At 40.6% G+C, this 14,006-nt stretch overlaps 2 pseudogenes; one reads left to right on the forward strand and one right to left on the reverse strand.

Annotated features, from left to right (window-relative positions):
* Window positions 1-675: 675 nt before the first annotated feature.
* Window positions 676-6,477, reverse strand: LOC137776193 (BCL2/adenovirus E1B 19 kDa protein-interacting protein 3-like; annotated as a pseudogene).
* Window positions 6,478-12,543: 6,066 nt separating this feature from the next.
* On the forward strand, window positions 12,544-13,455 carry LOC137776355 (small ribosomal subunit protein uS2 pseudogene; annotated as a pseudogene).
* The last annotated feature ends 551 nt before the right edge of the window (window positions 13,456-14,006 follow it).

A 14,006-nucleotide genomic window follows, 5' to 3' on the forward strand; every position in this document is an offset into this window, starting at 1 on the left:
AGCCAAAGGGCGTGGCAACAGGAGACTGCATTTTATGTCAGCAGCTGGCTGCAGAGACCGGCCTGCAGGAGTCCAGTCCCCTATCAGACAGGAGAGCATAGTGGCGGTGAGTTCAGGTGGTGTTTGGACGTCTAGGCAGCCAGCAGTGATGGAGAACATTGTCAGGGAGAGCTGGACTCCAGCACTGAGTCAGGGTCCAGGGCAGGGGGCTTCCCTTCTCTGAGAATGAGCTGCGGGACAAAGCAGCCCCAGTTCTAGAGAGAGTCTGGTGCTGACCATGAAATAACACATGAACTCAGGCTACAGAACAAAATAGAAGTGAGTCTAAGACCAGGGCCTGGGGACAGTGACAAAGGGCTCTGGAACCAGAGACTCTCTGGTTTGGATCCAGGTCCCAGCTTTCCAGAAGGGTGACTTGTTCAGCCTTTCTGAGCTCAGTTTCCTCATCAGTAGAATGACGATAACGGTTCCTCCCTCACGAAGTTGTGGAAGGGTTTTAGCAATAAAATGTGAAGTGGGAGCACGAGGTAAGTGTGTTCTTTCTCTGCCTGAGTAAGCTGGGGCAGCCCGGAGAGGCCACAGCCCCCCTGGAAACAGAACTTGCTTTGAGCACAGAAAGAAGGTAAGGGTGTTCTCAGAAACACGGATGGTCAAGGAAACCCATCCCATCCTTTCTTACTCATGCTGCTTCCCTGTACCAGCCAACTGCTTCTGCTGAAATGATGCATCCCAGGCAGAGGAGGGAGGAAGCAGCAGGGCTGAAGTCACGACTGGGATGTTGAGCAGGCCGGCACACCTGAGAACAGGTGCGTGTGTGTGCATGCGCCAGACAGGTGGGGCAGAGAGAGGCGGTGGGGAAGGGGAGCCGCAGAGGTTGGCAGGGTGCCAGCTCGTGTATCCCCACTAGAGGTTCAGCACTGAAGGCAGGGTGATGAGGATCGAGGTCCAGATGCTTCCTGCCTAAGGTCGGATTTGTCCTGGAGACTGGCTGAGGTCAAGGCTGGCGACAAGGACCAGATTGCTCCAGCAATGGGGAGAGGAAGGCTGGAGAAGCAGTGAACTTGGAAGGGCTCTACCAGATTTCAGCACTGAGACAGTAAATCTGCCAAGACCCGTGATCAGGGGCCATAATGACCTTCAAGGCACAGTGTTGAACTCAGGTACACAGTGAGGTTCAGGTACTAAATGATCAAGGTGGACCATGGCCAGTGTGCAGAGTGGATGTCAGTGCCTGCTAATTATCAGCCCTGTGTCCTGGGATCTGTTGAAAGGCTTCATAAGTACATATCTGTGGGTGCTTCAGGTAATGATTAATGCATAGGACTTGTGGAATGTTCCATTTCCAAGACACACTTATCAAGCTAAATTTGTTAAGCCTGTTAGACAGGAGGGAAGGTTACAAAAACCAGAGGAATCTTCTGAGAAAGGTAGCTATTTAATCACAACACTTATGATGCTTGACTCGAACACACTTAAACTGACCTAGAAATCTAGACAGGAAAAATACAAGCTGTACTTTTCTTACGTACATCTTTGCCTTATCTTTGAGAGATGATTTTTTTTAAATGATTTAGAGTTCCCAATAAATTTTTAGAATATTGACAAATAAAACAGTTGCTAACACCTATGAATCAACACAGAGCCTGGTTTCCTTCAGCAAAGCTGGGAGAAGATTTTAGTCACCCAACCAAGCCCCATCTGTGCCCCAAGCAAGGTCCCAGGAGAGGTGGGTATGCTCTTGCTTTGGCCTCTTGACCTCCTGAGCTCTCCCAGCTCTCCAACAGCAAAAGCCCAAAATAGGGTCACTTCCACTGCTGCAGCTGACTCCAGGCATTATCACCCAAACCAAGACTGAAAGCTCCCCAGTAACACGGCGGGAGTACAAATGTTTATTTTTAAATAAATTACTTTTTTCTGGCTTAATCAAAAAGCTTTTATAAGGTTTGATTTTAAACCACATGCAAATACAGTAATCTCTGAAGGATTTGGCAAAGATTTATTTATTTTCTTCAATTTCTAGTTTTTTAAATGTAGACACAGATTAGCTTAGATTAACATTGATTCTCAGAGCCCCCAAAAGCTCAGCACAAAGGACGAGGTTAACTGATGAGGGGCCTGAAACAGATTGAGCAGGTGTCTCTGACAGAATGCTGACACGTCCCTGTCGCCTACCCATTGGAAGTTGAAGCCATTACACTGTGAAAGCAAACACATTTTGGCATCTAAACTCTACTGTGGAGTTTGATTTGCACCTTGGTTTTCTAGTTCCTGCTTCGCAAAGAATAAATAGCAGAGTTCAGTGTAGCCTTTAGTAGACAATCTCCACCGTGTGCAATAGCCAGAGTCCAAGTCTCCATCAAAAGACACTGGTGGCCAGACGCTTTCCAATATGATCCCCAAGCTACTGGCCAGTGATGTGAGAGCAGCAGAGATGGAAGGAAAACCCTTAGAAATTCTGCTGAGAAAATGTCCCCTTTCTTCCTAAGACGCATGTTCCTCCTGCCGAGAGAGGCTGTGTGCTTTGGATGGTGTTTAAAGATGTTTAAAGGCAGTTTTTTGGAGGCGGGGGCAGGGGGGATGTTTTCAGACGGACTTGACCAATCCCATGTCCAATCTGAGTCTTTCTTCAAAAGCATTTCAATTTCTTCTCTTGATATAATCTTCTTTGGGCTGAGGGCTGTTTTTCCTCCAACACTGTGGGTGTCTAGTTCAGAAACTACTAGTATCTTGTGGGTCATCACAGTGGACACTCTGGGGGTGACATCATCTAGGTTCATGCTGGGTGTCCAGTAGCATTTGATCCACGTCATAACTGCAAACAGAAATTGAGGCTGCCTGGGCATATACCCAGAAAAGATGAAAACTCTAATTCAAAAAGATAAATGCACCCCAATGTTCATAGCAGCACTGTTTACAATAGCCAAGACATGGAAGCAACCTAAGTGTCTATCAACAGATGAATGGATAAAGAAGATGTGGTACATATGTACAATGGATTATTACTTAGACAGAAAACAGAATGAAACAATGCCATTTGCAGCAACATGGATGGACCTAGAGATTATCATACTAAGTGAAGTAAGTCAGACAGAGAAAGGCAAATATCACATGATTATCATTTATATGTGGAATCTCAAAAAATGATACAAATGAACTTATTTACAAAACAGAAAGAGACTCACAGACATAGAAAACAAACTTATGGTTACCAAAGCGGGAAGAGGGGAGAGGGATAAATTAGGAGTTTGGGATTAACAGATACAAACTATTGTACTATGCATAAAATAGATAAACAATAAGGACCTACTGTATAGCACAATGAACTACAATAACCTATAATAGAAAAGAATATGAAAAAGAATATATATACTTGTATAACTGAATCACTTTGCTGTGCACCTGAAACACTGTAAATCAGCTATATTTCAATACCAAAAACCTTTAAAAATTAAAATGAAAAAAAACAAGAAATTGAGGCTGGAGCTGTGCTCCGTTCCCATTGCTGAGGTGCAGCCCCACGCAAGGGCCCTGCAGGTTCTCTTCCTGGAACCCCGGGATACCTGAGACTCTGGTGGGCTGGTCAGGCTCTGTGACAAGCAGGAAAGAGACTCTGAGTTCATTACTTTTATCTTTTGCAAGATACTTTATAAGTATTTATAATAAAGGTAATATAATATTGAAATAAAATTCAAGTCCATTTTGCTTCCCTCCTCCTTCGCCTTCTTTCACTTTTTTCCCCAGAGACAACCCCAGGGAGTGTCCTCCAGTACACCTCTCTAAGCGTATATGTATCCATTGGCAATATATAGTGGGTTTTTTTTATTTTAAATAATTTGTATCCTACTGTTTAAATTTTCTACAACCTGTTTCTTTTTTCTTCTCAGTGGTAGGTTTTAGTGACCTATGTTAATAAGGTTAACACACAGAGACCTAGTTCATTTTTTAAATTGCTATTTTAATGTTCTTGGGCATATAAACTTTACTTTTTATTTCTCTCTGATGGGTTTTAGATTGTTCTTTTGGTAGCTGTCTCTTAGCACTTATTTGCAAGTTTCTCTAGAGGAGGACTTTCTAGGTCACAAGGAATGTAAATTTTCAGCTTTACTGGATATTGGTAATTTGACATCAAAACAATTGTATTCATTTTCACTCCCACTAGAAGAATATGCAAGTTCCTCTTTTCCACTTCCTTTCCAACATCTCATATTGTCTGGTTTGACGTTTTGTAGACAATCAGAGGGATATAATGTGGCATCTAATTTAATTCGTGTTTCTCTAAGTATAGTGAGGAGGAGGACATTTTGTGAATTTTGGTGATTTTGTTTGCCTTTTCTCCTTCCTCTTCATATTTTTTGTCCATTCTTAAAAATTGGGGGTTTCATTTTGTTGCTTTTTAATTTTATTTCCTTGTGTTTCTTAGATACTTTGCAATACATGTTACAAATATCTTCTCCTAGTTTGTGGCTTGTTTTTTCAATCAAATCTTTAAGCTAAACTTTAATTTTGGCATCATTTAAAAAATACATGCAAATTTCTAAGTCTTTTCCTTTACGACTCATACTTTCTGGCTTAAGATATTCTGCTTAACTCAACGTCATGAAGATAATCTGTACATTTCCTTCTAATCATATAAAATTTGTGCTTCACATATTTTGGTCTTTATTCTTTCTGGAACTTATCTGTGAAAAGAGTGTTCAATAAGGTTCTAATTTTATTTATTTACAGATAACCTTCTGATTGTGCAAACAATTCAGGCTCACTGTTAAAATTCAACTAATCATTTAACATATGAAGAAAGACATTAAAAGTCACCTGAAATCCTACTGCCCCAAGAGAGTCACCACTGATATTTTCAATATCATTTGTTGATATCTCCTCTTCCCCCCTTGATTATGATCCTGCAGCTGTCACACAGGGAGGGGACTTTTCTAGCATTCAAGTAAACTTAAAGAATTAATACTAGAGCATCACTACTCATCAGGGAAATGCAAATCAAAACCACAACGAGATATCGTCTCACACCTCTCAGAATGGCCATCACCAGGAAGACCACAAATAACAAATGTTGGAGAGAATGTGGAGAAAAGAGAACCTCTCACACTGTTGGTGGAAATGTAAACTGGTGTAGCTACTGTGGAAGACAGTATGGAGGTTTCTCAAAAAACTAAAAATAAAATTACCATACGACCCAGCAATTCCACTCCTGGGTATAAAGCTGAAAAAAACCAAAACAATAATTCAAAAAGATACATGTACCCAATGTTCATAGCAGCATTATTTACAATTGCCAAGATATGGAAACAACCTAAGTGTCCATTAACAGATGAATGGATAAAGAGGTTATGGCATACATATATATATATAAATGGAATACTACTCAGCCATAAAAAACAATGAAATTTTGCCATTTGCAGCAACCTGGATGGACCTGGAGGGCATTATGCTAAGTGAAATAGGTCAGACAGAAAAAGACAAATACTGTAGGATATCACTTATATGTGTAATCTAAAAACTACAATAAACTAGTGAATATAACAAAAAAGAAGCAGGCCCACAGATACAGAGAACAAACTAGTGGTGACCAGTGGGGAGGGGGAGGGGCAATAAAGGGGTGGGGGAGTGGGAGGCACAGATTATTGGGTGTAAGATATGCTCAAGAGAAATGCAAATCAAAACTACAATGAGGTATCACCTCACACTGGTCAGAATGGCCATCATCAAAAAATCTACAAACAACAAATGCTGGAGAGGGTGTAGAGAAAAGGGAACCCTCTTGCACTGTTGGTGGGAATGTAAATTGATACAGCCACTATGGAGAACAGTACGGAGGTTCCTTAAAAAACTAAAAATACAACTACCATATGACCCAGCAATCCCACTACTGGGCATATACCCTGAGAAAACCATAATTCAAAAAGAGTCATGTATCACAACTAGCTGCTGGACAATCATCGACAGGAAGACACCGGAATTCACCAAAAAAGATACCCCACATCCAAAGACAAAGGAGAAACCACTATGAGATGGTAGGAGGGGCGCAATCACGGTAAAATCAAATCCCATAACTGCTGGGTGGGTGACTCACAGACTGGAGAACACTTATACCACAGAAGTCCACCCACTGGAGTGAAGGTTGTGAGCCCCATGTCAGGCTTCCCAACCTGGGGTTCTGGCAACAGGAAGAGGAATTCCTAGAGAATCAGACTTTGACAGCTAGTGGGATTTGATTGCAGGACTTTGACAGGACTAGGGGAAACAGAGACTCCACTCTTGGAGGGCACACATAAAGTAGTGTGCGCATCAGGACCCAGGGGAAGGAGCAGTGACCCCAAGGGAGACTGAACCAGATCAACCTGCTAGTGTTGGAGGGTCTCCTGCAGAGGCGGGGGGTGGCTGTGGCTCACCGTGGGGACAAGGACACTGGCAGCAGAGGTTCTGAGGGTGCTCCTTGGTGTGAGCCCTCCCAGAGTCAGTCATTGGCCCCATCAGAGAGCCCGGGTAGGCTCCAGTGTTGGGGTGCCTCAGGCCAAACAACCAACAGGGAGGGAACCCAGCCCCACCCATCAGCAGTCAAGTGGATTAAAGTTTTACTGAGCTCTGCCCACCAGAGCAACAGTCAGCTCTACCCACCACCAGTCCCTCCCATCAGGAAACTTGCACAAGCCTCTTAGATAGCCTCATCCACCAGATGGCAGACAGCAGAAGCAAGAAGAACTACAATCCTGAAGCCTGGGGAACAAAAACCACATTCACAGAAAGACAAGATGAAAAGGCAGAGGGCCATGTACCAGATGAAGGAACAAGATAAAACCCCAGAAAAACAATTAAATGAAGTGGAGATAGGCAACCGTCCAGAAAAAGAATTCAGAAAAATGATAGTGAAGATGATCCAGGACCTCGGAAAAAGAATGGAGGAAAAGATCGAGAAGATGCAAGAAATGTTTAACACAGACCTAGAAGAATTAAAGAACAAACAAACAGAGATGAACAAAACAATAACTGAAATGAAAACTACACTAGAAGGAATCAATAGCAGAATAACTGAGGCAGAAGAATGGGTAAGTGACCTGGAAGACAGAATGGTGGAATTCACTGCTGTGGAACAGACTAAAGAAAAAAGAATGAAAAGAAATGAAGACAGCCTAAGAGACCTCTGGGACAACATTAAATGCAACAACATTCGCATTATAGGGGTCCCAGAAGGAGAAGAGAGAGAGAAAGGACCAGAGAATATATTTGAAGAGATTATAGTCGAAAACTTCCCTAACATGGGAAAGGAAATGGCTACCTAAGTCCAGGAAGCACAGTGAGTCCTATACAGGATAAACCCAAGGAGAAACAGGCCGAGACACATAGTAATCAAATTGGCAAAAATTAAAGACAAAGAAAAATTATTGAAAGCAACAAGGGAAAAACGACAAGTAACATACAAGGGAACTCCCATAAGGTTAACAGCTGATTTCTCAGCAGAAACTCTACAAGCCAGAAGGGAGTGGCATGATATACTTAAAGTGATGAAAGGGAAGAACCTACAACCAAGATTACTCTACCCAGCAAGGATCTCATTCAGATTCGATGGAGAAATCAAAAGCTTTACAGACAAGCAAAAGCTAAGAGAATTCAGCACCACCAAACCAGCTCTACAACAAATGCTAAAGGAACTTCTCTAAGTGGGAGACACAAGAGAAGAAAAGGACCTACAAAAACAAACCCAAAACAATTAAGAAAATGGTCACAGGAACATACATATCGATAATTACCTTAAATGTGAATGGATTAAATGCTCCAACCAAAAGACACAGGCTTGCTGAATGGATACAAACACAAGACCCATATATATGCTGTCTACAAGAGACCCACTTCAGACCTAGGGACACATACAGACTGTAAGTGAGGGGATGGAAAAAGATATTCCATGCAAATGGAAATCAAAAGAAAGCTAGAGTAGCAATACTCATATCAGATAACACACACTTTAAAATAAAGAATGTTACAAGAGACAAGGAAGGACATTACATAATGATCAAGGGGTCAATCCAAGAAGAAGATATAACAATTATAAATATATATTCACCCAACATAGGAGCACCTCAATACATAAGGCAATTGCTAACAGCTATAAAAGAGGAAATCGGCAGTAACACAATAATAGTGGGGGACTTTAACACCCCACTTACACCAATGGACAGATCATCCAAAATGAAAATATATAAGGAAACAGAAGCTTTAAATGACACAATAGACCAGATAGATTTAATTGATATTTATAGGACATTCCATCCAAAAACAGCAGATTACACTTTCTTCTCAAATACACATGGAACATTCTCCAGGATAGATCACATCTTGGGTCACAAATCAAGCCTCAGTAAATTTAAGAAAATTAAAATCATATCAAGCATCTTTTCTGACCACAATGCTATGAGATTAGAAATGAGTTACAGGGGAAAAACCGTAAAAAACACAAACACATGGAGGCTAAACAATACATTACTAAATAACCAAGAGATCACTGAAGAAATCAAAGAGGAAATCAAAAATACCTAGAGACAAATGACAATGAAAACACGACGATCCAAAACCTATGGGATGCCGCAAAAGCAGTTCTAAGAGGGAAGTTTATAGCTATACAAACCTACCTCAAGAAACAAGAAAAATCTCAAATAAACAATCTAACCTTACACCTAAAGGAACCAGAGAGAGAAGAGCAAACAAAACCCAAAGTTAGCAGAAGGAAAGAAATCATAAAGATCAGAGCAGAAATAAATGAAATAGAAACAAAGAAAACAATAGCAAAGATCAATAAAGGTAAAAGCTGGTTCTTTGAGAAGATAAACAAAATTGATAAACCATTAGCCAGACTCATCAAGACAAAGAGGGAGCAGACTCAAATCAATAAAATTAGAAATGAAAAAGGAGAAGTTACAACAGACACCACGGAAATACAAAGCATCCTAAAAGACTACTACAAGCAACTCTATACCAATAAAATGGACAACCTGGAAGAAATGGACAAATTCTTAGAAAGGTATAACCTTCCAAGACTGAACCAGGAAGAAACAGAAAATATGAACAGACCAATCACAAGTAATGAATTTGAAACTGTGATTAAAAATCTTCCAACAAACAAAAGTCCAGGACCAGATGGCTTCACAGGTGAATTCTATCAAACATTTAGAGAAGAGCTAACACCCATCCTTCTCAAACTCTTCCAAAAAACTGCAGAGGAAGGAACACTCCCAAACTCATTCTATGAGGCCACCATCACCCTGATACCAAAACCAGACAAAGATACTACAGAAAAAGAAAATTACAGACCAATATCACTGATGAACATAGATGCAAAAATCCTCAACAAAATACTAGCAAACAGAATCCAAAAACACATTAAAAGGATAATATACCATGATCAAGTGGGATTTATCCCAGGGATGCAAGGATTCTTCAATATACTCAATCAATGTGATACACCATATTAACAAATTGAAGAATAAAAACCATATGATCATCTCAATAGATGCAAAAAAAGCTTTTGACAAAATTCAACACCCATTTCTGATAAAAACTCTCCAGAAAGTGGGCATAGAGGGAACCTACCTCAACATAATAAAGGCCATATATGACAAACCCACAGCAAACATCATTCTCAATGGTGAGAAACTGAAAGCATTTCCTCTAAGATCAGGAAAAAGACAAGGATGTGCACTCTCACCACCATTATTCAAAATAGTTTTGGAAGTCCTAGCCACGGCAATCAGAGAAGAAAAAGAAATAAAAGGAATACAAATTGGAAAAGAAGAAGTAAAACTGTCACTGTTTGCAGATGACATGATACTGTACATAGAGAATCCTAAAAATGCCACCAGAAAATTACTAGAGCTAATCAATGAATTTGGTAAAGCTGCAGGATACAAAATTAATGCACAGAAATCTCTTGCATTCCTATACGCTAATGATGAAAAATCTGAAAGAGAAATTAAGGAAACACTCCCATTTACCACTGCAACAAAAAGAATAAAATACCTAGGAATAAACCTACCTAGGGAGACAAAATACCTGTATGCAGAAAACTATAAGACACTGATGAAAGAAATTAAAGATGATACCAACAGATGGAGAGGTATACCATGTTCTTGGATTGGAAGAATCAATATTGTGAAAATGACTATACTACCCAAAGCAATCTATAGATTCAATGCAATCTCTATCAAATTACCAATGGCATTCTTTACGGAACTAGAACAAAAAATCTTAAAATCTGTATGGAGACACAAAAGACCCCGAATAGCCAAAGCAGTCTTGAGGGAAAAAAACGGAGCTGGAGGAATCAGACTCCCTGACTTCAGACAATACTACAAAGCTACAGTAATCAAGACAATATGGTACTGGCACAAAAACAGAAACATAGATCAACGGAACAAGATAGAAAGCCCAGAGATAAACCCATGCACCTATGGTCAACTAATCTACGACAAAGGAGGCAAAGATACACAATGGAGAAAAGACAGTCTCTTCAATAAGTGGTGCTGGGAAAACTGGACAGCTACATGTAAAAGAATGAAATTAGAACACTCCCTAACACCATACACAAAAATAAACTCAAAATGGATTAGAGATCTAAATGTAAGACCGGACACTATAAAACTCTTAGAGGAAAACATTGGAAGAACACTCTTTGACATAAATCACAGCAAGATCTTTTTTGACCTACCTCCTAGAGTAATGGAAATAAAAACAAAAATAAACAAATGGGACCTAATGAAACTTCAAAGCTTTTGCACAGCAAAGGAAACCATAAACAAGATGAAAAGACAACCTTCAGAATGGGAGAAAATATCTGCAAATGAATCAACGAACAAAGGATTAATCTCCAAAATATATAAACAGCTCATGCAGCTCAATATTAAAGAAACAAACAACCCAATCCAAAAATGGGCAGAAGACCTAAAATGACATTTCTCCAAAGAAGACATACAGATGGCCAAGAAGCACATGAAAAGCTGCTCCACATCACTAATTATTAGAGAAATGCAAATCAAAACTACAATGAGGTATCACCTCACACCACTTAGAATGGGTATCACCAGAAAATCTACAAACAACAAATGTTGGAGAGGGTGTGGAGAAAAGGGAACCCTCTTGTACTGTTGGTGGGAATGTAAATTGATACAGCCACTATGGAGAACAGTATGGAGGTTCCTTATAAAACTAAAAGTAGAATTACCATATGACCCAGCAATCCCACTACTGGGCATATACCCAGAGAAAACCATAATTCAAAAAGATGCATGCACCCCAATGTTCATTGCAGCACTATTTACAATAGCCAGGTCATGGAAGCTACCTAAATGCCCATCAACAGGCGAATGGATAAAGAAGTTGTGGTACATATATACAATGGAATATTACTCAGCCATAAAAAGGAACGAAATTGGGTCATTTGTTGAGACATGGATGGATCTAGAGACTGTCATAGAGAGTGAAATAAGTCAGAAAGAGAATAACAAATATTGTATATTAACGCATGTATGTGGAACCTAGAAAAATGGTTCAGATGAACCAGTTTGCAGGGCAGAAGTTGAGACACAGATGTAGAGAACAAACGTATGGACACCAAGGGGGGAAAGCCAAGGGGGGGTGGGGATGGTGGTGTGATGAATTGGGCGATTGGGATTGACATGTATACACTGATGTGTATAAAACTGATGACTAATAAGAACCTGCTGTATAAAAAAATAAATAAAATTCAAAAAAAAAAAAAAAGAGTCCTGTACCGCAATGTTCATTGCAGCACTATTTACAATAGCCAGGACATGGAAGTAACCTAAGTGTCCATAAACAGATGAATGGATAAAGAAGATGTGGCACATATATACAATGGAATATTACTCAGCCATAAAAAGAAACGAAATTGAGTTATTTGTAGTGAGGTGGATGGACCTAGAGTCTGTCATACAGAGTGAAGTAAGTCAGAAAGAGAAAAACAAATACCGTATGCTCACACATATATATGGAATCTAAAAAAAAAAAAAAAAAAGGTTCTGAAGAACCTAGGGGCAGGACAGGAATAAAGACACAGACATAGAAAATGGACTTGAGGACACGGGGAGAGGGAAGGATAAGCTGGGACCAAGTGAGAGAGGGGCATGGACATATATACACTACCAAATGTAAAATAGATAGCTAGTGGGAATCCACCTCATAGCACAGAGAGTTCAGCTCGGTGCTTTGTGACCACCTAGAAGGGTATGATAGGGAGGGTGGGAGGGAGACGCAAGAGGGAGGAGATATGGGGATATATGTATATGTATAGCTGATTCACTTTGTTATAAAGCAGAAGCTAACACAATATTGTAAAGCAATTATACTCCAATAAAGATGTTAAAAAAAAAAAAGATAGGCTCAGGGATGTATTGTACAACACAGGGAATATAGCCCATATTTTGTAATTACTGTAAATGGAATGTAACCTTTAAAACTATATTTAAAAAAATTTTTTTTAAAGAATACTAGCTTTCTTTCCACGTCAGTCAGACAGGGGTCCATATGGCGTTGTTCTGGATTCCCATCATAACTTAAAGGGAAACTTTCACAATGTCCGGAGCCCTTGATGTCCTGCAAATGAAGGAGGAGGATGTCCTCAAATTCCTTGCAGCAGGAACCCACTTAGGTGGCACCAACCTTGACTTCCAAATGGAACAGTACATCTACAAAAGGAAAAGTGATGGCATCTACATCATAAATCTGAAGAGAACCTGGGAGAAGCTTCTGTTGTCAGCTCGTGCCATTGTTGCCATTGAAAACCCAGCTGATGTCAGTGTCGTATCCTCCAGGAATACTGGCCAGCGAGCTGTGCTGAAGTTTGCTGCTGCCACTGGAGCCACTCCTATTGCTGGCCGCTTCACTCCTGGAACCTTCACTAACCAGAGCCAGGCAGCCTTCCGGGAGCCAAGACTTCTGGTGGTTACTGATCCCAGGGCTGACCACCAGCCCCTCACAGAGGCCTCTTACGTTAACCTGCCTACCACTGCTCTGTGTAACACAGACTCTCCTCTGCATTATGTGGACATTGCCATCCCATGCAACAACAAGGGAGCTCACTCAGTGGGTCTGATGTGGTGGATGCTTGCCCGGGAAGTTCTGCGCATGCGTGGCACCATCTCCCGTGAACACCCATGGGAGGTCATGCCTGATGTCTACTTCTACAGAGATCCTGAAGAGACTGAAAAGGAAAAGCAGGCGGCAGCTGAGAAGGCTGTGACCAAGGAGGAATTTTAGGGTGAACGGACCGCCCCACCTCCTGAGTTCACTGCTCCTCAGCCTGAGGTGGCGGACTGGTCCGAAGGTGTGCAGGTGCCCTCTGTGCCTATTCAGCAGTTCCCCACTGAAGACTGGTCTGGAGCTCCCACTGCTCAGGCCACTGAGTGGGTAGGAACAACCACTGAGTGGTCTTAAGCTGTTCTTCCACAAACTCTTAAAATGGAAATAAGCTGACGGAAAGTAAACAGTTTCTAAAAAAAAAAAAAAAAAAAGAATACTAGATCTGGATATAATTTATAGAATTTGAAGTATCAGCATACAGGATTTTCAAGTTAGAGTACATCATGTGATTGCCTCATTTCATTAAGCAATGTAAATAAGTAAAAAGAATAAAAAGGAGCATCGTGTGAGAAGTTAGGATTTCCCAGGAAAAGCCAGTTCTCTATGGTTTGGGAACGTATAGCACTAAGAACTGCCAGGTTTTGAAACCAGAGCACAAGTTCTCCTAGTGTCACATCCAGCATGCTAGGTTCATCTTGCTAAATGTTTTCCAATTAAGACCATTGATAGTGCCTCTAACAAATAACTTATCTTTAATTTTGTCACAGAAGTATGTAAGTAAAAACAGAGCCAATTCCTAGAAAAGCTCTAACTAATTTGATAAAATGTGTGTACCTGCATCACTCTATTTTGGAGATTCTGTGGAAAGAAGTCATTTATCAAATTTCATTACCATCAAGAAACAG

Source organism: Eschrichtius robustus, chromosome 14, assembly GCF_028021215.1.
Source record: "Eschrichtius robustus isolate mEscRob2 chromosome 14, mEscRob2.pri, whole genome shotgun sequence".
In the NCBI taxonomy this organism is placed as follows: Eukaryota; Metazoa; Chordata; class Mammalia; order Artiodactyla; family Eschrichtiidae; genus Eschrichtius; species Eschrichtius robustus.